Source organism: Natrix helvetica, assembly GCF_964273705.1.
Source record: "Natrix helvetica genome assembly, chromosome: 3".
Taxonomy (NCBI): domain Eukaryota; kingdom Metazoa; phylum Chordata; class Lepidosauria; order Squamata; family Natricidae; genus Natrix; species Natrix helvetica.
In genome coordinates this window covers 64,526,104-64,551,229 of record NC_138549.1, presented here as the reverse complement: position 1 = coordinate 64,551,229, position 25,126 = coordinate 64,526,104, and the positions used below count along the sequence as shown (strand labels likewise).

The 25,126-nt window shown below is 40.7% G+C and overlaps 1 protein-coding gene across 2 annotated transcripts in view; it reads right to left on the bottom strand.

Moving 5' to 3' along the window:
* Nucleotides 1-7,557, bottom strand: part of BRINP2 (BMP/retinoic acid inducible neural specific 2) — a 179,311-nt gene extending 171,754 nt beyond the window's left edge. For both annotated transcript variants that reach the window (XR_014175046.1, XM_081948966.1), the window contains exon 1: nt 6,825-7,557. The gene's annotated coding sequence lies outside the window, so the exon portion shown is untranslated. The remainder of the gene's footprint in view (nt 1-6,824) is intronic.
* Between the last annotated feature and the right edge of the window lie 17,569 nt (nt 7,558-25,126).

Genomic DNA, 25,126 nt, shown 5'->3' with positions numbered 1-25,126 from the left:
GAATGTCAGTTAAGACCTTTCTCCCTGATCTGGTGTTGTAATACAAAGGTGGAAAGTAGTAAAATGATCCACAAAGAGACAGATTCTATATTCTCTATATCACTGTGCTAGAATGCCAGTTGGACAACAGTACTTCATTTGTTTTGGTGGACATTTGGGTAGAAGTTCATTATGAAAGAAAAAGTTGTGATTAATTGAGCCAGGTATTCCAACTTAGATAAACTTCAAATTATGCAAACAAAACTAAATAGGAGAGATGTTATTTTCTTCAGATTATTAGTATCCTATCTGTCTAAATTGGTTGGCACCAGTCGTCCAGGGCTGCAGAAGCATTCAGAAGCATTCTTATCTGTCATCATTGTTATTACCTTTTATTTACTAGCATCAAGAGGTCCCATAAGCAAACAAGAAGGTAAATCCCTGCCAAAATGAGTTTACAATATAACATGGGTCTGTGAGAGGAAAGAAAGGGGTAGGGACACAGAGGGATAAATATGAGCAAATGGCATTCCGTAGTACAAGGAATATCCTGCAGAATTGGAATGGTGACAGAACTTTGCTTATTCTGAACTGATCATTGCCAGAAGAATAACAGGAATGTTGCTAGTATTGCACAGGTTTACGTGCTGCATTTAACCAATCCTCTTTAGGACATTCACAGTTACCAGTTATCACTATTCATTGTGTTTGTGATTGACTCCAGAAAGATGAATGTATGTACTGTAGGATCCGCATCTCCTTTTTTAATCCTTACCACAGCCTTACAGGGCAGGTTGAGCTGAGAGATGACATGGATTCCAGCAATGAGTAAATTTAAGGCAAAGCTTTTGAAGTCCAGGCCTAACACCCTATCTGCTTCTTTTGTAAGAGATCTGGAGATTAATACCATTCAGAGAAGGCCAAAGAAATCACCCAGGGATTCAGTGGAAGTGTATTCACATCACAACCCCAGTTAACTGAAATACTAAAAACAGAACCAACCCACTTGCCTTGGTTTATACAGCAGACTGAACCACAAATTAGCAACTTATTTTAACCTGCATGCTATGTGGATCCACCTTATAATTTATCAGAAACATTGATTCTTTGAGTCAACTCAGTATCAATTATTATGAACAATAAAATAAATCTAGGGGCAAAGTACTTTTAGCTTGGTGACAAAAGAGAATGTAAATTGGGATATGGCAGTGATGCGTATGGAGCATGAATGTTGTTTAACAAATAAAAAAACATTTTTGATGTGTCTTCTGTAATAGAATTATGGTTCAAATATAGAGGCCAAATCAAAATGGAATCCCCAGTAATTTTATCCTTTTAAAAAAATAAGGCCTTTAGCCTTCACAGAAACAAATAAAAATATACACAAATCACATACAATACACACACACAGAGAGAGAGAGAGAGAGAGAGAGAGAGAGAGAGAGAGAGAGAGAGAGAGAGACAGACAGACAGACAGACAGACAGATAGAGATAGAGATAGAGATAGAGAGAGAGAGAGAGATAGAGATAGAGATAGAGATAGAGATAGAGATAGAGATAAAACCAAATGCAAGCCTCCAAATGTCTTGGTTGTAGCCCGCATGTGACTTCCCAAACTTGTTACCAAGTAAGCATTGTTAATCTGACAGATGGAAAAGTGTTAAATACATGACTTTTAATTATATGCAACTTAATTAAATTTGTGCAGAAGTCAAATTAAATATAAGTTTTGTTCTGGCCCTAACCACAATTTCTTAAAGCGTGTTGTGTTTTCTCCTTACAAATGTGCTAAATTTTTCATCTTTGATTTTGTTTTATTGCTCTTCACTTTTAAAAAGTAAATTGCAGAGTGTCACCTGGTGTCAGCAGAGTCTAAATTTAATTAATTAATCAAGTTTAGACTCTGGCATGCAACTTAAAAACACAGCAGAGGAGGTGTCATTAAAACATCTCTGTTCTAAGGTCTTCAATTTTCAATCACATTTCAATCACTGTCCCACAATGTTTTTGCTATAAAATTGTTAAAGAGATTCAAAACAAATATAATGGAAATGATTTCAAACAAAATTTACAAATGAATTTACTTTTACTATTTTATCTCATCGTTATGAAACAAAAGATCCAAATCCATGTTGTGCATAATTGATATTGAAGGAAGTTGAAACAGAATAACAATAGCAAGGCGAATAAGCCAATGTTTCAATTATCTTCTTTGTCCCCATCCATTTTTCTGGGGCTTATATATTGAGAGCACAAAGTCTGCCAGAAGGATTTCCTGCATAAGTTCCAGGGTCATTAATGAGAGTTTTCTTGTGCTGCTTCAATTCAAGGGATGAACATTATAGTGGGCTGCGTCCCAAATCTATCATCCAAAGAGACTGGTAGAAGAAGTTCAACTACTCATAAACATCATATCCATCACTACCTCGGACTGTCATTATCGATTTGATTCTGAATTTTGGACATCCTTGTGCAATCATTATGAAGATTACCCTTTTCATAGTTGAAGACCGCAGGCTATATTGACACTGACAATAGATTCTACTTTTTTTAAAAAAAAGATCTATATGCATGTTGTAATTTGCTCATTATTATTGTAGGCTACTGGGTGCCTTAGAAATTTTAGACTACAATTCCAACTTCCTTTTCTACTGAGGTTGATGGAAATCAATATCCCATCTGGAGAGCATGTTTGCCTATGTTGGTGGAGATTCATCCTACACCTGAGCTATAGATATTCAGCCCATCACAATGTTTGCCTATCTCTGGTATAGTAAACCTCTCCCCCAAAACACAGTATCTCAGGAGATGAACTATTCCACTTATTGCTGCCTCTATCTTCTGTGTCCACTAAGCTAAAAATAACTACTGCAAAGATTCCATGGGGTGTTCTTTTCAGCAGCCAAGCAGACACTGTAGCGAGTAATTTATAAATAATTGTGCATGCCACAATTCATCTTTGAATGTATGTATCTGTGTGTGTGTATCCCATATTTGGGCATACCAGGTGCTTTGACAAAACACTTAATCATTCCTCTGGCTCAGCTGATAAGGGAGGAGAGCTTGTGGCTTAGAGGTTAATATAGCTGCCTAATATGTAAAAACAGCCCGAGTTTTAAGGGTATGGCTAGTTGATGAGAACTAAATAGCTTGAAATAGATCTATACTAGTCTCCCTTCATTTATTTATCAGCAAAAATGCACACGCACACACACACATGCACAAACACACACACACACACACACACACACACACACTTCCTTCTGTGATTCCCCACTGCTTGAAAGCAAAACCACCAGCCATTTAGTGTTTGTATCAAGAATTATCAATTCAGAAAGACTTCAGCTATAATCTTTAGAGCCAGTTTTATTTATAGTGGTTCAATAGTTGGATTAATATGCCTATGCCCCATGTTTTAGTTCATCCTCAATTATGAAAAAGCACTAGGTAAATTTGGGCTGGTCACTCTCTCATATTACAACTCACTGCACAGAGTTATTGTTCTTGTGAGCAAAAATGGGGACGGAGGGAGTGTTATGTATGCAGCCCTGAGTTCCTGAAGTAAGGACAATATGTACATCTGACAAATAAATAAGTAAAATATGCCAGCAAAGCTTGCTTTGATAGACTAATTCATAGGCCTCAATCTTTCAGAGAGAAGTAAATACACTGCTTCCTAAATCTTTAATAATAAAGCATATTTTCTTTTGAGTTTAAATTAAAATTATAGTTTAGCGTCCGAAAATAGTCCTAAATTTAATTTAAGCGAGACAAACCCAGAATCCTTATTTCAAACAGCTTGGTTAAAAAGGCATTTACCATCTCTTATGTTTGGAGCGCCTGAAACAGATTCATGATAGAAAGATAGTAGATTTGCTATGAATGAATAGATGGGAGGGAGGAACGAAGGGAGGAAGGAAGGAAGTCCAGACCAGTGAACTAGGGAGAGCTGCCCAGAGAAAAACACATTATATTTATCTGATATGGCACCCTGGTGCTCAAAGTGGGGGACAACAGTATGTTCTGACACATAATTGTGGGTTCCTATATGGAGGGCCAGAAGCAAAAGAAGAACAGGGAGCCTGTATCTTTATGGTGTAAAAGTAAGCATCTTCACAAAGGCCATTTGTCCTCAGGAAGACAGAGGAGCCTCTCTTTCTACAGCTCTCCAAGTTGATGGTGTACTAATCTTTTTTGCACCTGTTTCTCCTCCAGCCATTAATAATAGGATGGGCAATATATTAAACAAAAGGCATAGTGGTAACATTTTACTCCAAGTAATTCTGAGAGCTTCATTTTAACAAAGGTGTACCCAATACATGCCTTTTTAGCACCGACCCACATTGGTTCTGGTGCTGAATCAGAGAGCAAGGCAAGAGTGGGAGAAGAAGTAGGAAGGAGACAACCCGGAGGAAAAGCCAGAGGAAGAGCATCAAATTGTCTGAACTGGATAAATGAATAAGTGAATATGTGCCTATGGAAAAGGAGTGTATAACTTCAAAAGCTGCACACAAGATTACACTATGTAATCCTATATAATTTAGAGAAAGATGGCTGTTATTTTTAAATAAACTAGACTAATGTGCATAAGCACACTAAGCCCAAGAAGACTAAATTTAATTTATATACAATACATCTACGTCAGACTCCAGTTTTGTACATTGCACTACTATACTATCCTCAGAACTCCTGTGGAAATACAGATCTCTCTTTGTCCTTCTTGAAAGCAATCCCATTTTGCTTTCATGTACACATTTATCAGTTACATACTACTAATACTCAAATGACTTTGGTCGTTCATCTATAAAACAATTCTGTGAAGTAACCAGCTAAGGAATTCATCTGATCTTCTTGCAAATGAAGAAAAGAGGAACAAGATACTCAAAGCCTACTGAAAGCCACCCAATTTCTTTCTCTCGGGGGTAATATCTGTAATTTATACTTTCCTATCACAGGAAACTTGTTATTTTGAATATTTTTCTAGGATTCATGTTAACAGTTATTTTACCGTGCTAAAGATGCAGGCCTAATATGATCTTTCTCCCTGCACATCCTAACCTAATATAGACAGTCACATAATAGAATTTATTTAAAACTCTGATTTCTTTCTTACCTCCTTCCATATCAAGTCTTCATATGCTTTTAACAACTGCATAGTGCAGCCATTCAGCAGGTAAACTTTCTCCTAATACAGCATTTTTATGTTGAGAAAACAATGCCTGTTGAATTTCTGCTGATGAAGTATTAAATTGTCAAGATCACTGCCAAAAATAAATCCTGGCTTATATGATTTTGAACTTGCCTTCTCCTTTCTGCAACATCGAAGATTTTTTATAACTCACTACTTCTTGTTTTATTAAGTACTTATTTAACAGCATGCTTGAATTGAAGGGAAGGAAAATAACCATTCAATACCACTATAAGCATTCATGCTTGACAATGACCTAATGAATTAATTGAATACATTCTTTACAGATGGATAACTGCATATCATTATGTATATTATTCTCCTTTCAAATCCACCCCAGTAGAATAAGGAAGGTGCAACCTACAATTCAATTGTCAGTAGCAGAGGTCTAGTTAACAGGTCCAGGTTGTGCTTAACGTTCTGCCTACCTGGAATCACTTCACAGATTACATTTTTAGATTTTTAGATTTGCAACTAACATCTTATTAGTGTGCATCTAAAAGGGTGATTACATTAAACATGTGGATACATTACAGCCTATGCCTCCATTATGTGGCACCTTAGTATTTAATCTAAATGAATATAGCATATAGATAAACTATTGCTATCCTTAATTCTGGGTGTAATCAAAATTTTTGATTACACCCGGAATTCTCCTCAAACCAAGAGTTTTGCAAATATTGGTGTGTGTGTGTGTGTGTGTGTGTGTGTGTGTGTGTGTTTGAGGGGGGGGAGGGAGAATATATGCCTCCAACAGCATAGAGAAAACTAAATGAGAACAAAAGATGATATTCTATCTCAAATCCGTTGTTTGAATAGATTCTGGTTATTTCGTGGTTATTTCGACAGCTTGGGAAACTCAGACAGGATTTATTTGGAAAAGGTAATTGGACCTGACCGCTGAGTTGTGGGGAGGGGTTTTCAACCTTCAAACTAAGAATTTGGAACTCTTGGGCTGCACTTCTCCAGGTCTAACAACTTCTCCCCACATCCCTACGGACAAATGGAATTTCCATTCACTGTATTCTAGCCACGATCTGGTAAGTTCAGGGGTTCTCATTGCAGTCACAGGCTAAGTGAAGCCCACGCGGAGATAGCCGGTTATATTTGTATGGTACGATCGTTCGTGAGAACTCTTTTGGATCGCATCCGGATCTGCTTTTTGGAGCTTCCCCACCCAGATAACGCTGCTGAACGGAGGGCATAGGTGTGCAGAGGGTGGAGTTATACAGAACACCCCTCTTCCTCACTCACACGCGCTCTCTCGCCGCCCTGCCTTGGCCGTAAAGGGGCTGCAACCCCAGAACCGGCATGGGAAGGGTGCCAGCTAACCGATTGTTCTAATTAAGGGCGGCCTCATCGGTCGATGTTGCCACACGTGGCCCACTTCCCAACAGGGAGAGGGGGCGCCGCGGATCCCCGGTATCCCTCGCCCGCTCTGCCTCCCTCGAGGCTCTCCTCCGAGCCAGCCCTGCCTGCCAGCGCTTTGCAGCTCATTACCCGCGCGCCCAACCGGCTCTCCCTGGGCAGCAACAGGCGCGCGGTCTCAGCAGGCAGCCTAGTCCGCCACTTTGGCTTGGCAAGGGGGTCCCAAAGCCTCATCCCGAGAGCAGCTGCGCCTGCGAGCGAGCGCCGAAAGGGAACTTCCGAGACTTACCCCCCAACGGCAGAGGACTGGGGAAGACGGAAGCGAGGGACGGGAGCAGGCGACGCCTGGAAACAGCTCGGCTTAGCCAGCCAGAGCGGCAGGTAGTTGCTCGGCGCTACTCCTGGAAGCGGGATGCCGGCCACTCGGGCTCTTCTTAGGGCCTCCCCGGATAAGTTCCTTGCGAGGGCTGGTAGAATAAATGGTGTTCCTGGAACGATGCCAGCTGGAATCCTCGCCCGCTCGGGTTCCAGCTTGCCATCTGCTGTTCCGCTGGACGGACGCTGCCCATCACCATCCTTCCTGGCCCGCTTTCCACAGAGCTCTTAAGGCGAGAAGCGGGGTGGGGACTCGCGTCGTCTCTCGCAGAGGGAGGGGTGGCAATTAGAGGGGAGAAAGGAACAGCGCTTCTCTCTCGAGCCCTACCTGCAGCTTCCTCCTAAGCACAACCCTAGAAGTGCCGGGCAGGTGCCGCCGTGCGTGGGGAACGATCCAAGTAGTCGAGAAGGTGCCCAGCTCCGGGGACATGGTCTCCTCTCCCCGCCGTGGAGGTAGCCAAGCACCTGGCTCTCTTCCTAGTGTGGACGCCTGGTGCCCGCCAAGTAAGGAGCACAAATCCCATTGCCACCATGGTCTTCCCGTGCCATGCTGGAGAGCGGTGCTGGGGCCACGCTTTTGGCTGCTGGACCCGCCAGGGACGAAGCAGCTCCGCTCTCGGGCGCTCTACCTCCGGAGAGTTGTCACCTGCCGGTTCCCTCTGTGAAAGTGCCTCCAAGATAACACCGCTGCTCGCCAGGCTCCCTTGCCATCCTCCTCTATTTGATGCATGCAGATCGCTCAGCCAATGAGATCTCTTCCCTTACTCTTTGCGAGCCTTCGATTGGCCCAGAAGCTTGGCACCGGCGTGGCCCGGGAGGGGAGGGGGTCGGCTCCGGGTCTCCTTTGGCCGGGTGGAAAAGCGGAGGCAGAGGCTGCCCCTTCTTGCCTGTCGCCGCGGAGAGAACTTCTCCAGGCGCTCTTTCTTTTGGAGTAGCCGGAATGGAGATCGGGATCCAGGGAGTGCCCGGATAGCATGGTGCAAGGGCAGATAGAGTTAAATCTAAAGCGGGGGGGGGGGGGGACACGTGTCAGGCAGCACCGCAATGGAATCAGAAAGCAGGGTGATATTGGGGCGGAGGGGGGGGGGAGCGAGGAAGGGCGCCTGCAGTTGATTGCTGTATTGCAACCTCTTGCTACTGAAATATTTAAGGGGATCCTGCTTTGGAAATAAGCCCAGAGTCAAGAGCAGGGAGGGGAAGAAATGATACAGCAACCAGGAGACAGATCTTTGCAGATAGACAAGAAAAAGAAGCTGTGAAGAGTGAGGGTGAAAATAGGAGGGAGGAAAGAACTACTGAAGCTTCTGCTTATCCAAAGAGGTGAGCTTCTGTTGTAAAGGAATATTGTGGATTGGACCTTGTTCCTGTTTGCAGGGAGTCTTACCATACACCCCTGTTCTACATCCCCTGTCTGGTGCATCTTCCACGCCCTCCTCCCCAGTTTAGTCCAGATGAAGAACTTGGAACTGAAAGAGAAATACAAACCTACGCTAAAATCATGCCAAATTTAAAAGGCTATGCCCCTAGTTAACTGGGTTTCACTCCTAGTTTCCAACAGAAATCATTCAATTCTTTTCATCTTTCCCCCCTTTTTTTGCTAGGCTTCAAGGAGCTTCTTTTTGGGATAGCACAATGGCTAAATGGCCAAGTTGTCAATCAGAGCATTGCCAGGTCTGTTATACTGGATAAATGAGGCTCTCATTAAGCTACAGGTATTGTAATAGTATTCAGACAACCTGTGATCTGTTGGGCCATTGTTTCAGAGCTATTTATGGGTAGTCCTCAGCTTATGACCACAATTGAGCTCAAAATTTTAGTTGTTAAGCAAGAGAATTGTTAGGTGAATTTCCCCCCATTTTATGATTTTTCTTGTCACAGTTTTTAAGTGAATGACTGCAGTTGTTAAGGTAGTAACATAGTTAAGTGGATCTGGTTCCCCCATTGATTTTGCTCCTCAGAAGGCCATAAAAGGTGATCACAGGAGCCCAGGACACTGGGAACATGCTAAATATCAGTCAGTTACCAAGCACCTGAATTTTAATCACATGACCATGAGGATGCTACAATGGTCATAAATGCACAAAATGGTCATAAGTCACCTTTATTCAATGCTGTTGTAACTTCAAATGGTCACTAAAAAACCTGTTGTAAGTCAAGGATTACCTGTACTTACCTAAATAGATCAACATAATGACCATGGGTTGGCAAAGAAGCAGTGGGAGCAGGAATGATTCTTGCCAGCTTCCCACTGACTTTGCTTGTGGGAAGCCTACAGGGAGAAATTAATGGGAAAGAATTCCCATTTCTGGCAGGCTGGCAAGGAAGCCTGCAAAGTTACTTGGCTGAGTCTCTCCCCACATAATCCCCCAGTCCCTCTGGGTTTGTGGTAACCACTCACACACCCCTCTGCACTTCCTGACCCATGCAACATCCTCATGTGCTCTTTTCAACTCACACCATAGCCCTGCACTCCTCTTCAACTTGCATCCATCCTGAACTTTACTGCACGTCTCAGACATCTCTTTGTACCCTCACACATCCTCCCATACCCACATTACACTTCTCCTATTACCTGAGGAGAAGTCCTAATCCCTCCAGAGGTTATTAAGAATAACTTGGGTTTTTAGACCCCAATCTGTCCTCATTCTTTACTTGCATTGACACCTATGGCCAAGTTCCCAAGGATTGGGGCTTTGCAATCATTGTATGTATGTATGTATGTATGTATGTATGTATGTATGTATGTACTGTATGTATGTATGTATGTATGCACACACATGTATGTATGAGTCAGTGACGTGCGGTGAGGTTTATGGCTGGTGAGGCTGGTGACGTCATCGAACCGCGTGGTTGCTGTAATCGCACGGGCACAGCCCGACCGGAGAAGTTGCTCTTCTCAGAAATGTCAGAAAGGGACAGGCAGGCTGCCACAGTTCCACTGAGAAGACATTTCTGAGAAGAGAAACTTCTCCTTTCTCCTCCTTCCCGCCCCCACTCCCTTCTAGCACTGATGATGTTACCTAGGCATTTTTTGCATCGGGCGAGCCTGGGATCCTTGCAAGGGGAATGGGACCACATGTGCAGGAGGCTCCTCAGCGCCAGCCTCAGATCAGCGTGAGCCGCGGTCCCCTTCCCCTGCACATGTGGTCCCATTCCCCCCCTTCCTGAGCCAACATGAAGGGGACTGCGGCTGCACTGATCTGAGGCTGGCGCTGAGGAGCCTCCTGCACATGTGGTCCCGTTCCCCTTGCAAGGATCCCTGGCTCGCCCGATGCAAAAAATAGCGAGATCGGCGCACTTGGAGCTGCTGCTGCAATGTCCAAGGAGGCTAAACCAAGCCGTGCGCCTCTCCCAGCCACTTTTGCGACTTCCCGGAGTAAATTCTTTTTTATTTTCATGATGAGAGCGGTGAGGCTCTGCCTCCCCTGCCTCCCCTGACTGCACGTCACTGGTATGAGTATGTGTGTGTGTGTGTGTGTGCGCACGTCACTGGTATGTGTGTGTGTGTGTGTGTGTGTGTGTGTGTGTGTGTATCTCGAAATTCCTATTAAAAACTGATCAGCTTTCTCAATACAATAAGCAATCTTTATGCAACTCTCCTACAACAGAATTTCAGGAACAAGCAACGATACTTGCAGAAGCGCAAGTAAGGAAGGATAATACATTAGGGAAGGATGTAGGTTTAGGGGAGAATAACACAGCATTGATCAGTGCTTGGTGGTTTCATTGAAAAGTACTTCTTCTGCAACACTACCTCCTTTTATGCTGCCTTCGTAGATTTCAAAACAATTTTAGATTCCATGCCATGAACTAAACTATGTGGAAAACTGGAGGCCTCTTCAATTCACTGCTGTTTTTAGTCCATCTAATATACATGTTTCCTGAAGGGACATCATTCAAAGTAAAATGAAACTGAGAATGCTGCTTATTGGCCCCATTCCTATTCAGCTTCTATACAATCGTCATTGTAAACCATCTTCTCAATCCAACTTTCATTATAAGCACTGCAAGGAAGACCAGCCAGAACTCAGCTATCTGAAAACATGGCATTTGCCAAAAGACTACTATATGCCAGCAGCACTCAAATTATTTGAAGCCAAGCCAATAGTGCAACTTCTTTATGGTGCCTAGCTGGGACCCTTCTCCAATTTTTTACCATTAGAACATGTTCAGTTCAAATTTCTAAAATCAGCCCTTCAGGTCTCAAAATGTGTGTCTAATGCCACCCTGAAAGTAGAGGTGAAAGAGTGGGTGTCTACATTCAATTACTAGCTCATAGTATCCTTTTTCCACCTTGGCCTTTCCCCTTTAACTATGAGGGATGATTTGCAGTTCACATGGAAACAGGCATTGGCAATTAAAATCTCATCCTTGGGCTTCTCTGGGTTTTCTACTCAGTGTGGAGTACGATTAGGCCAAAACACGCATTAAACAGCAGTAGTAGATACAGAACACCAACTGGATCTAGCCAGGTGCCTGACCTTTATTACCAATGAATCCAACAGATATTCTACCTCCCCTATGGCATGCTTAACTAAACTCGAAGTACCAAATCACTGGGGAGACTTTACCCTGACATGTCCTCACCTAAGCTTTCCTTGAAGGCTGATACGGAAAGATTCCCTACCTGGAAAAGCAATGCCCCTGTGACTCTGCACACAGAAACAACAGAGCATGTGTTCTTCACTGCCTCTATTACAGAGACATTTGTATTAGCCTCATCTCACCATTATTATATAACTATCCAGGGTGCACAGGACAATTTTACACCTCCCTGATGCTTTTAGGAGCCATCCCTGCTACAACATATAATGTTGCCAAGTTCTGCACAGCAGCACTTAAAACCCATCAGATGATGACCTGTGCCACGCACTAGCCTTAATGAGCATCCAGTTTGTCATACTAAAGTGCTCTGTCCTTTGATAGCTTTAGCCTGCTACATTCTTTATGCTCTCCTATACCTTTCTAATATTCCTACCTATCCTTTCAGATCTCTTTTAGAGTTTTGTTCTTATATATACTTTTCTGTTTTATATATTTTAGTTTTTAAAATTATTTTCCCCTAAGTATTGTCTATGTTTTCTAATTGACTGTAACCAACTGTCTTTGTGGTGATCTTGGACCATAACAAACATTTTGACTTGATAGGATGTGCACCTCTCGTGCACCCACTTGCTCCCTTCCCCACCTGGCAGTAGCCACGGATCTGCCTCCTGACTTTGGACTTGCAACTTCCTGCCAGGTTCCCCACTGACTTTGCTTGTGGAAGCTGCAGGGAGCCTCAGCAATCACGATCAATGATTTCCCCATTTGATATGTTGGAAGCTGTCAGGGAATGTTGGGAGTGATGATCACGTAATGATGGCTGACCGTTGTAGTGTGGCACCATGGTGGCATTGAAACAACCACAATTTATTTCCAATTTTCAATCTCACAGGAATAATTGGCCCTAAATTTTTGATACATTATGTAAATTAGTCCATTTGAGGGATCTCGGTTCAAAAATCCTTGCCTTATATATGATGGACTGTTTCACCCAAATTAAGGTTACAGACAAAGAGAGTTTTAGTAGCATATAGATATCCTCGACTGCCATGCCCTTTAGCCTCCAAGAAAGTAGGTGAGTCTGCTGCTCTGAGTTGTGCAGTCCCATTGTAGCAATGAAGATTCAATTTTTCTACTGTTGGCTTGTCTACATTATGTGAAGGAAGTACTCTCTGTAAAATGTCTCAAGTGGTTCTGCTCACGAAATGCTCTTAGAGAAACTCAGGCATAGTTTTTCCTCTTCCTAAGTACAGAATTGTTATAAAGATAATAACAAAACTCCATAAATATATAAAATCTGAGCACTTTAAACATGCTATACATGTGCTAATGGTTGTTATTGGCCTGCGTTTCCCTTACAATACTTTTTCCAATCTACTATTGAGACCTACATACTGTATTTTAACATATAGAATATATGTTATATATAAGGAGAACCTATCAAATTTGCAGAGGACATTAAACTGGGAGGGGAAGGGAGGAATATCCAACTCTTTAGAAGTAGTTTCAAGATCAAGAAGGATCTTGATAGACTTGAACACTAGACCGTATCCAAAAAAAGGAAGTTCAGTGGTGAGAAAAGTAAAGTTTTACACTTTACTTTAGGCAAGAAACAAACATATGCATAGGTATACAATAGATCAGACCTGGCTCAATTACAGTAATTGTAAGAGGAATTACAATTCCGGCCTGGCCTGTTAATTTTATTTAATTTTTAAAATGTGAGTGTTATATAAATTGGGTTTGTTTTTTGGACTGTTTCTAATTTCCTTTTAACTTTTGTACTATGTGTTTTTTAATGCTGTACGCCGCCCTGAGTCCTTGGGAGAAGGGCGGCATATAAATCTAATAAATCCAATCCAATCCAATCCAATTAAGAAATCCTAGTGGACAACCACTTAAATATGAGCCAGCGGTGTGCCGCAGCTGTCAAAAAAGCCAATGCAGTCCTAGGCTACATCAGCAGAGGGATAGTATCAAGGTCACACAAAGTGTTAGTACTATATTATACTGCTTTGGTAAGACCATACTTGGAACACTGTATCCAGTCATGGTTATCACAATACAAAAAATATGTTGAGACTCTAGGACAGTGGTTCTCAACCTGTGGGTCAGGACCCCTTTGGTGGTCGAATGACCCTTTCACAGGGGTCGCCCAAGACCATCGGAAAACACATATTTTCGATGGTCTTAGGAACTGAGACACCAATTTTATAGTTGGGGGTCACCACAACATGAGGAACTGTATTAAAGGATCGCGGCATTGGGAAGGTTGAGAACCACTGCTCTAGGAAGAGTGCAGAGAAGAGCAACAAAGAGGAAGGACTAAGGATGACATGATAGCAGTCTTCCAATATTTGAGGGGCTGTCATAGAGAAAAGGGGGTCAACATATTCTCAGAAACACCTGAGGGCAGGACAAGAAATAATGGATGGAAACTGATTAAAGAGAGACTCAACCTAGAACTAAGGATAAATTTCCTGACAGTGAGAACAATGAATCAGTGGAATGACTTGCCTCCAGAAGTTGGAGTTTCTCTGTCACTGAAGGTTTTCAAGAAGAGATTGGAGTTCTAAGGTCCCTTCCAACTACTATAAAGCACTCTTTTCTTTTAAAATAGCACTGACTTCAGTAGGGTCAGGATCAAGATTTTAGTGTAAAGGATGTTCATCGTTTCTCCTATCTGTGATGATCCATTGGGAATATTTCCCCCCAAATTGCTAGTTTTTCTAGGAGCCAACAGAAACTTTCCCTCTCAATCTCTTTGCAGGATTTAAATACATTCAAACAGGAAAAGGCTAAAGGATTAATTGTCTCAATGACACTAGTGCTATAGCATGGCAATCAAGAGCATTATCTCTTCTGCAGCTATTCTTTTTATAGTTTAAGAAAGAAGCATTAAATAAATACCTACCTTTATTATAAACTCTAATTTGGCCTTCAGTTGCCAGTCATCTACTATACAGGAAAATGAGTAGCATATTTAAGCATGCAAAGTAGCCTTGGTCAGACTTCAGCCCCTGGAAGACACATTCAATGAATGCCCAAGGACAAAATTATACTGTTATACTCTACTTCCTTGTATGTGTTCTTTAAACATTTAATGAAGAAAGTAGGTTGAGAATAGTGGCTTGGCTTTCCCTATGTTGTCCATTGTATACCTATATTATATTACTGAAAGACTGTTCACTTGAGTAGAAAGGCAAGATATCAATCAAAGAGATAGAAAAAAAGTATTAAATACCAGCACTTCTACATTCATATCTTTCTACCATGCACATCTCTCTTCCTGCTTCTCACACAAGCCCCCTTCAGAAGAAAAATCCAGGAAGATTGTTATATTTTACAGTTCCCTGCTTTGCTTCTCTTTTTATTTTAAGTCTTTGGGTACTGCTGATTCTCAATGTCCTAAAAATACAGTGCAAAGTACTTTAAATAGGAAGGTGCTTGACTAAGATAAACTCTGTAGGTGGTGAATTGACACATCAGAAGGGAGGGGAGAATAAATATGAATGGGGTACAAAACTGGAATTTGTTTCTCTGTGTAGATGAAAAAATTCAAATTTGACAGGCCAGAAGAGAAGGGGAGTCCCTGCAGCTCTTTAACAGAGGCAAGCTATAAGCCCTTTTCATGGTGAGGAAGATAATTTTTCCTACAGAGAAAAAAAGTTGGCTTTTTTCCCAAATTGTTTTTCCTATATTAATCCCATCCTTTAAGTTCTGAAGAGGATTTTCAAAGCAATGGTTGCCTAGACTTCTAAATAGGAAAAATATACGGGGAAAATGAAAACAGACAGGGAGCGGCCTGGGGATAGAAATTGATACATTATATGCTGAGTTATGCAAATCAGGAATATCCAGGATTGGTTTAGGAGCTGTTTATTCAGACTTCATGTATTATTATTACACACACATTTTATGCTTCCTTCAGGAGAAGTCCAGACAGCATACAGTATAAGAAACCAAATTTCCCTCTTCCATATTTTTCTTCAGGATAGTAAATGGCCTATGACTAGCTACTGAAGTTCTTAATCTGTATTTTCCTAAATCAAAGCCAGAAACAATCTAGAATACCGCCACAACACTTGTGTGATTAATAATACGACTCATACAACCAAGGAGAAATTTTACAACATGAGACATGGGCCAGACTTCAAACATAATTTGCCTAAGATTTTAATTTATTTCATTTTCTTCCTCAGTGAGTGATTGGGCAGAAAACGGTTTCATGCTGTTCTTGATAAGTCCATGGGTAAAAGAATTAGAGGTGTACTTTCTAAAAATAAAAACTGGAGATTCAGAAAAGGGCCTTCCAAAAAAATACTCACTTCTTTGAGGAAATGTGGTCTCTCCAATGTAGTCTCATAGTAAATATAGCTTTATAGCCACTCGGATTCATTTGTTTGAGATGGATGACCATAGAAATTGAATTAATCAAATTAGTATTCCAGTCATGTCCAATTCTAAGAGAGTGCCTAGACACGTCCCTGTAATTTTTGGGGGGGGGCAAGATTTCTTATAAGTAGTTTGCTATTGTCTATGGAGAATCTCAGTCATCCAGGTTGTGGTTGTCCCAAAGGTGCTTTCTCAAAAGGCAACTAGACTGTCCTTAATTTTTTCTTGAAAACGTTTTACTTTGTTATCCAAGAAGCACCCTCGGTTCTGACTGAATGCTGGGGAATGGAAGGATTTATATTCCTTGCAGTCATCTGGCTGTTAGCACTTTGAAGGTGGGTGATTAATTTGCCATTGTCTGCTCCCAGGACTGAGAGATAGTAACTAGCCCAAGGTCACTCAACTGTCTTTGCGCCTAAGGTGGGACTAGAATTCAAGGTCTAGACAGATCCCTTAACCACTACACCAAACGGACTTTCAGTTCCCCTTTATTAGAATGAAATAAGCATAGCTTAAATATTGGTGTGTCATTTTTGTCTTAGTTCAACTAATTTTAATTTCAAACTAGCTTCTTAATCATGGAAATGAGGAAAGAAAAAGAATATTATAGGCTGGTTAAATTTTAGGATAGCATCTGGAGGCCCCTAGACCAAACCTAGCCGTTTAGGAAGAGACACCTCCTGACTCCTCACTCACAAAGTTAGAAGCAGAAAAATCACATCTAGTATAATTTCCAGTATTGTTTTACCATCCTTCAGAATAACCCAATACTAGGGATGGATGAAAATGTAGTTTAACAATTTTTTTGGCAGTGATTTGTCATCATTCACAAACATTTTCATAAATGGAATGGCATGGATTTGAGATTAAAACAATTCAATAGGAAAGAACATAAAGCTGGCAAATTCATTTACTCAGCCAATGATCTGATTAGATAACTATTATATGATTTGCTTTGAATCTCTGGGCATTTCACCATGTTGGTGGGGTTCAGCTAGGGTTGTCATCTCTGACTTTCTGATGAGTGTCTACCTTGTTTAGTGACTGTTCAAACAAGCATAACATGATCCGCTTCATGCTGGGTATAGCCAAATAGTTGTATCAAATTTGGCCAGCACAGACTGATGAAAAGGTTTATTTATTTTTAACTAAAATGGATGATTAAATTTCTTCGTAAGTAGAAGGAAAAACAATGTTGACTTTCCATCTTTTCTTACTGCTGACCTCAAGAACAACACAGCTTAGCAAGAAATGTTCTTGCTTCCTTTTCTCACAGAAGTCAAAGCAGCCTAAGAAGCAAAGAAAAACAGTCGAGATTAAGGTTGTGGAAGGTCTTGGGAACCGAATGAATTCAGAGATTTAGGGAACATCAAAGAATTAAACATTTGGATTAGTCAAGTGCCGAATGGAAACCGAATGTCGGGGATAGGAGAAAAAGTTTTGGCTATCTCTTGTTTTTATTTTCATTCCACTAACAATTATTTCCAGTCATTCTCTGATGTTGACCTTGACTCCTTAAAAAGGAAAAATGCCAATCTTAGCAAATGAAAAACAATAAATTGCACAGAATGGGAGTCTATATTTTAGGTGCTTTCTTTTTATTATGTTTCTCACTTAATAAGGGTATATAGAACAAGCACACATCCCATGATATTTATCTCCATGCATAGTAGCTAAATGCTTCAAATTTCAGCTAGACTCTGATTATTTTATTTGACTGCTTGTTTTTCCTTCAGCACAGAAGAAACACGCAGCACAGGTTTATAAGATTAACAAGGGAAGGTGCAGTTGGAGAAAGGACAGAAACAATGTTCTTGCTGTTTATTGCATGATTGACGATCCTTTCAAGTTTTGAATGCCAAATAGAACATTTGGGTGGCAAAATTCTAGGAAGATAAAATAAGTTTTATCACTAGATAAATCTGCTGCCCAATCAGCTGGACTGTTCCAATAGAGCTGCTGTTAGTGATATAGAACTGATTTACCTTGATGCTCTAGAGTAGCTCTTCCATAATCAGAGACAGAATAACTCTTAATTAATACTCAATTAATTACTAAGGGAGAAATAACAAGGGAAACCTCCATCTCAGAAATTTAAACTTCAAGTTACCCAGCTATTCAACTAATGTTCATTAACTCACCAATTCCAGAATATTAGTGTTTAGGGGGGATAGGAAATCAATATTGGTTATATTATTGATAGGACATTATCAATTGAATCATAACAGCAAGCATTATAGGACTTCAGTAATTAATACAAAAATGCATTGATAATATAAATATTCTAAAGGATAAAAGAAGAGACAGAAAAGGAAAATGTCAGGAAATATTTATTTTCTCTATGACTGCAGTTGAGTGGCCATTCTTCATGCACTTGTCCCTACAGGGTTTCTCCTTGTTTAGAGAAAAATTAATGTATGTAGCTGATGTCCCTGGATAACTGATATCTCCAGGGTAAGAGAAGGGGATGACCAATGGTTAAAGAGGGAGCACTTTCTGTTTATCAGGCCAGAGTTGTTTGTTGACCTTGGAACAGGCAATGTTCTGTAGGAAAAGTTTAATTGTAGTCTTCGATTTTAAAGACACCTGAAGGATGACCCACTTTTTGCAAACTCTTCCTCATATATTAAATAAAGTTTAACACTTTAATATCTTCATTGCTTACTCTTGCACAGTTCTTAAGAAGTGTATAATTTCAACTGGCATATTATTCCAATTGCCATCTAGAAATATTTATAGTGCTACATACTGTTACAGCTCCTAACATTGTCCCAAGATTGTACAACATACAGTCTCAGTTGCAAGTTGAATAAAAGTCTGATCTTATTATAGTTATTTTAAAAGGTAAGTTATTAATTGTGAGCTTTAAAGAAACTCCATAGTTCCCAGACATACATTGGGTCACTATTCATATGCCATCAATTATTTCAGTGTTCTAGACTATTTTGACACAGCTGTTCAGCAGATTCATGCAATTCTTATCACAAAAACACCCCTTTACAAAAAGTGGATATGGATTAATATATCCTGCAAAACCTTTAAAGTTAGGAGGCTGTGGAATTAATGTTAAATTTTAGAACAACACCAGTTTATGAAGTCAGTCAGATATTCAACTTTGGAATCATCAACAAGTACCCACTATCAAGGTACCTTTGAAATGATATTCAGAGCTTCCAACATTATTTGTAAAGATTGTATAAACTGAAAAGACACATCATCAAATCAACCTGATGTACCAGCATTTTGCACAAACCAGCTTAAATTCTGAAGGCTTCTCTGAATAAAAATGAGGCAGCAGAAGGACAATAATGTATAAACAGCATGATTTCCAAGAAAAAAAGGGAAAGGATGTGGTTGGAAGAGTGCTTTCTCTCACACACACATCACACTTTGAATTGTGTTCAACAACAGACTGGTAGTCAGTGAAACTGTTTTACCCAAAAGACACATATTCCCTATAATTAGATGTTTAGCTCAGGAGAGTCAAACTCAAGGCCTGTGGGCCACATCCGGCATACGATGCGGTCAGATCCAGCCCACGGGGCCAGCCTGGAAAATGTAAGGGGCTGGCCTGCGTTGTTTTGGCCTGAACAACCTGCATCACTTCAGCCCAGCCTACCCAGTGCGAAGATAAAACATTGGGCCAGCGTGGCTTCGGTCCAGTCAGTCCATAGCATTCTGGACCAGGTACAATTTCTGGATTCTCTTCATAGGCATCTCTCAGCAACTTGCTATGGTAATCCAACAGGATAATTTAATTTAATTTAATTTATTAAACTTCTAGACTGCCCCCTCTCCCCGAAGGGACTCGGGGCGGTGTACAGGTACAAATTTAAAAACCATACACTCGATAATATACAAACTAAAATTGAATTAAATATCCCCTGTACAAATTTATAAGAATTAAAAACTAAACCTTAAAACCAAACCATAAAATTTAAAAATACAAACTGAGGTGGGAAAGCTGGAATTAGGCCAGGCCGGCTAGATGAAACAGGTGGGTTTTGAGTTTCCGGGGGAAGGAGCAGAGGTCCGTAGTCATTCTAATGTCAGGGGGAAGGTCATTCCAGAGGGTCGGGCCCATCACAGAGAAGGCCCTTCCCCTGGGCGTCGCCCGCTGGCACAGCCTAGTGGACGGCACCCGGAGGAGTCCCTCTCTGTGTGAGCGAATCGGCCGGAGGGATGTATGGGGCAGGATACGATCGCGCAAATAACTAGGTCCTGTGCCATGGAGCGCTTTGAAGATGATAATCAGCACCTTGAAACGCACCCGAAAAGCCACAGGTAGCCAGTGTAGCTCGCGCAGGAGAGGTGTTACGTGGGAGTATCTAGAGACTCCCGAAACTACCCGCACGGCCGCATTCTGAACCAACTGCAGCCTTCGGGTGCATCTCAAGGGGAGCCCCATGTAGAGAGCGTTACAGTAGTCTAGCCGGGACGTCACTATAAAAAACAAGGAATATGCTTCCATGTGCAGTTCTGATGTTTGCAAGTTATTATACTAATTTTAGCAAATACCCTACTGGACCTTACTGGTACATGTCTGTCTGTCTGTATATATGTATCATATCCTTTCATTTGTTCTCTAATCCATGTGCACATCTCTCTATCTTGTCTTTATATGTATATGTATGTATGTGTATATGTTGTTGTTAGTTGCAAAGTCATGTCCGACCTATTGCGACTCCTTGGACAATGTTCCTCCAGGCCTTCCTTCCTCTACCTGACAGTCCATTTAGGCTCACGCCGACTGCTTCAGTGACTCCAGCCAGCCACCACATTCTCTGTCGTCCCCTTCTTCTTTTGCTCTCAATCGTTCCCAGCCTCAGGCTCTTCTCCAGTGAGTCCTTCCTTCTCATTAGGTGGCCAAAGTATTTGAGTTTCATCTTCAAGATCTGGCCTTCTAAAAAGCAGTCAGGGTTGATCTCCTCTAGGACTGACTGGTTTGATCGCCTTGCAGTCCAAGGGACTCACAGGAGTCTTCTCCAGCACCATAGTTCAAAGGCCTCAATTCTTTGACGCTCAGCCTTTCTTATGATCCAACTTTCACAGCCATACATTGCAACTGGGAAAATCATGGGCCTTGACTATGCACCTTTGTTGGCAGGGTGATTTCTCTACTTTTTAGTATGCTGTCTAGATTCGCCATAGCTTTCCTCCCCAGGAGCAATCTTCTTAATTTTTATGCTGCCTTCAAAAAACATACCCAACACACCTTCCTCCCCTTATTTTCCTACTAACAGCAGTCTTGTGTGGTGAGTTGGGCTGAGAGAGATGACTTGTCCAAAGTCACCCAGTGGGTTTTCATGGCTGAGATGAAACTTGTGGCCTCCCACTTTTTAACCTGGTGCTTTAACCAAACTGGTTCTCATTCCAGTAATCAATATGAACTTTAATGTTAGGGTTTGTGAAAATGATGAGAAAATTCCACAAAAGTCATTTTTTCCAATAAAATTACTAAAAACAGCATGCACTATTTTAAATGTCAGAAAACAACTACAATCATGTAATCAGTGCAAAGTTAAAGGAAGATTAACAATCGGCAATGCATGTTATCAATGCCATTGCAAAGATCTTGGTTAAATAAAAAATCTTAATCCATCTGAGAATGTCTGGGATTTGATTGACAATTATTTCATGTAAACAGACAGAACTCCAAGCAGAGCTTTGGGTGGAAAGACCTGGTGGAACCTAGATTGAGATGCTCCTCTATCAGTAGAGGAGTCTTTAGATTCTGATAATGAGAAGACTCTCTTACTGAGTGTCTCAGAAAGCAGCCATCAAAGCAACAACATTTCAAAAAAAAACCTCCATAGGTGAAAATATAAAAACTCAAGGAAGATTTCACTGGTCTTTACTTGTAATTCTTTCTCAGAAACTCCCCCAGGCCTTGGGATTTGTTCAATTATGAGACTCTACAGGAAATGAAACCCAAAGAAAAGTCAGCTAGCCAAGTCTGAGAGCCAATAAATCCATTGAGCCGGTGAGTTACTCAAGCACATCCATGGGTTTAAAGCCAATTACTACTGCATCAGTTATAAAAAGAGTCAGGCTGGAAGAGTGGATATGACCCAATAAGGGACCATAAGCTTGGGAAATTCTACAACCAACCCAGAAATGAAGTTAAAGAACTTAGGCAGGGGGGTTGCTATGCAGCAGGGAGTAATTATTTCAGCACCCTTGAAAGCCTTTAGGGACTCCCAAATGACAGTCACCACTCCCCCACCCCTGTCCTCTGGTCTTGGCTGATATTATACCTGAAACCCAATGGAACATTTGTGAAAGTGTGGCCCTTCCCCCATTCTGGGTCTAGTCAGATCTCACAAGTCAGCCCTCTCAACCATGATCAAGTCACAAATGTGGGTAATCACAGACTGACCTGACCTGGTATTAAACAGCAGCAGTCAAAAGCCCAGTCCTCTGCAGCATGGGGTAGAGCCCATGGGGCTCTGGAATAAGGCCACATTCCCCAAGAGTCCCATGTCTCTCACCATATCTCCCAGTATCCATCACCACAGAGATGTTTATATCTACCCATAACACACCAAGAAATTCTTTCCTCCTCCTCCCAATATTACATTGATATACTGCAGTCTTGTCTTTCCATTAGGAGTTCAAAGTGGCATGAAAAGAACATTGTTTCTGGCCATCATCTTAGCCTCAGATGATGCTACCTCATAGCTCCTAACACTTGTCTTCACCAAATTTAAAGGTTCTTGTGTATCTGATTCTCAAGGAAGCTATTTCTCCCATATAATCTGATATTGCAATCTTGCACTTTTCTACTGTTCAGCCCTTTCTTCCTCCTTCCAGTAGCGGCAGTGCTGTTTAGAAAGAGTGAATCAGAGATTGGAGATGCAGAGTGCAAAGATATCATAGGACTTGGTTTGGCTCTAGCCTTCAGTCCCTGGCCTGAGCTCCCTGTGGGTCACAGCATGTAATCATGGATCCTGGTTCTCATCTCCTGCTCTATTTTCCTCCTAAGAAACCCAGAGCAGTCACAGCAGGATTCTCCTTTCAACACAATGCAAGTTTGAGAAGCAACAGGAGGCACCTTATTTGACTGAAAAACATGACTCAAGAAGAGATTGTTGTTATCTTTACTTAGGAAGAGAAGCTTCCAAGCTACTGAACTGAAATATTTGCCTGCTGTTTTGACTTTGTTACTTAAAGCTTACCTTTTACTCCCCAGTATATTGCTCCAATTGTATCTCTCACTCCCACTGCAAGTTCTACTCTGTTGCCTGGTGCTGATCCTGCAGAATGTAGATTTTAAAAAAGTAAAGATATCCTCCAGCTGAAAATCATTTGTAGTGACTGTATCCATGCTGTTTTCTTGACAGCTTTAAGGAAACAATTGTCATTGCTGTTTTCTATTTTTGTATTTTTCTTTCTTTTGGACCTTTAGTCTAGTCAAGAACTCTGAAATGGCCTCATCATTTCCATAATGAATTTGTCCTTGCTCATCTCTTAATTGGAATATTTTCTTTGCTTCTCTCTCTTTTTTCAATTTATATGCCAACCATCTGCCTGGTTTGTTTGCATTTTCAAAATAATTCTGTTTAGTGCCTCTGATCTTTGTGCCAGTTCTTCCTTTTCCAGTAGATCCATTTTATGTTTGATTGTATCCATTTTTATTTTAACATCTTTTTTTGTGGCGATCTCTGTAGTTCTTTTTCCAGTTTTTTATAATTGTTGTCTAGGGCTTTATACAAGACTACTATGCTAAGCTGTATCAACAAGAGAAAATGGAAGAGGGAGGAGTCAAAAAGTATTTATAGGACGCTAATCTTTCCCAGATATCAGATGAAACTAGAATAATGTTGGAAAGCAAAATAACAATGATGGAGCTAACGGAAGCACTTAAAAAACAAAACAATGGAAAAGCCCCAGGTCCAGATGGATTACCAGCAGAATTCTACAAAACATTTGAAGAAACCTTGTCTCTCCCACTATTAGAAGTTATGAATGAAGTGATATTAGAGAACAGAATACCTAAATCATGGTCAGAAGCCTACATTGTACTGCTACCTAAAGAGGAGACTGATTTAATACAAACCAAGAACTATAGACCAATATCTTTATTAAATTCAGATTACAAGTTATTTGCATCTATATTAGCAGAGAGACTCAAAAAGTACCTAAATAGCTTTATCCACTCTGATCAAAATGGTTTTTTACCAAAGAGACAAATTAAAGACAATATGAGAATGATTTTGAAGTATTATGAGGCCCATCCCGAAAAACAAATGGCTTTGATGTTTCTTGACACACAGAAGGCTTTTGACAACGTGAATTGGCAATTCATGTTTTTACAATTGGAACAGATGAATTTTGGTAAGAAATTTATCCAAACCATACAAATGGTATACCATAAACAAACAGCAAAGATAATGGTAAATGGAGAATTGACAGATTCTATTGAAATAAAGAAAAGTACGAGACAAGGTTACCCATTATCACCGTTACTTTTTGTCTTAACATTAGAAGTCTTACATAGAAAGATTAGAGAAGAAGAAGAAGAAATAAAAGGAATAAAAATTAAAAAAGAAGAATACAAGCTACAAGCATTTGCAGATGATCTGGTTTTATTCTTGAAGACCCACTAGAGACAGCACCCAAATTGTTAGAAAGAATAGGGGAGTACGGAAAAGTAGCAGGCTTGAAAATAAATAAAGACAAAACAAAGATTTTGACAAGGAACATATCATCAAGATGAAAGGAAGAGTTGCAGAAGCTTTGCAGATTCAAACCACAAGTAAGGTTAAATATTTGGGGATATACTTATCAGCTAGATGTAGCACTCTCAAGGAGGACAATTATACTAGAGTAAAACAACAAATTGTGACTGATTTGATGAAATGGGAAAATCTACAACTATCAATGATAGGAAGAATCTCTACAATTAAAATGAACATTTTACCCAGAATCCTATACCTATTCCAGACAATTCCAATCAGATTGGGCAAGGACTTTTTTGAAGATCTAAATAAAATAGTCAAAGTTTATTTGGCAAGGGAAAAAAGCAAGAATAAAACTTAAATTGTTACAAGATGCTAGAACAAGAGGAGGATTGGCCTTACCTGATTGGGAATTATATTATCAAGCAACAAATCTGATGTGGATTAAGGAGTGGGTAGCACTAAAAAAAACTCTAGATTATTGAATGTCATGATTTACTGTTGGGATGGCATGCTTTTTTATGGTATAAGGGAACTAAAGCACATGGTTATTTTAGAAGACATTATATAGGGAGGCCTTGTTATTAAATTGGAA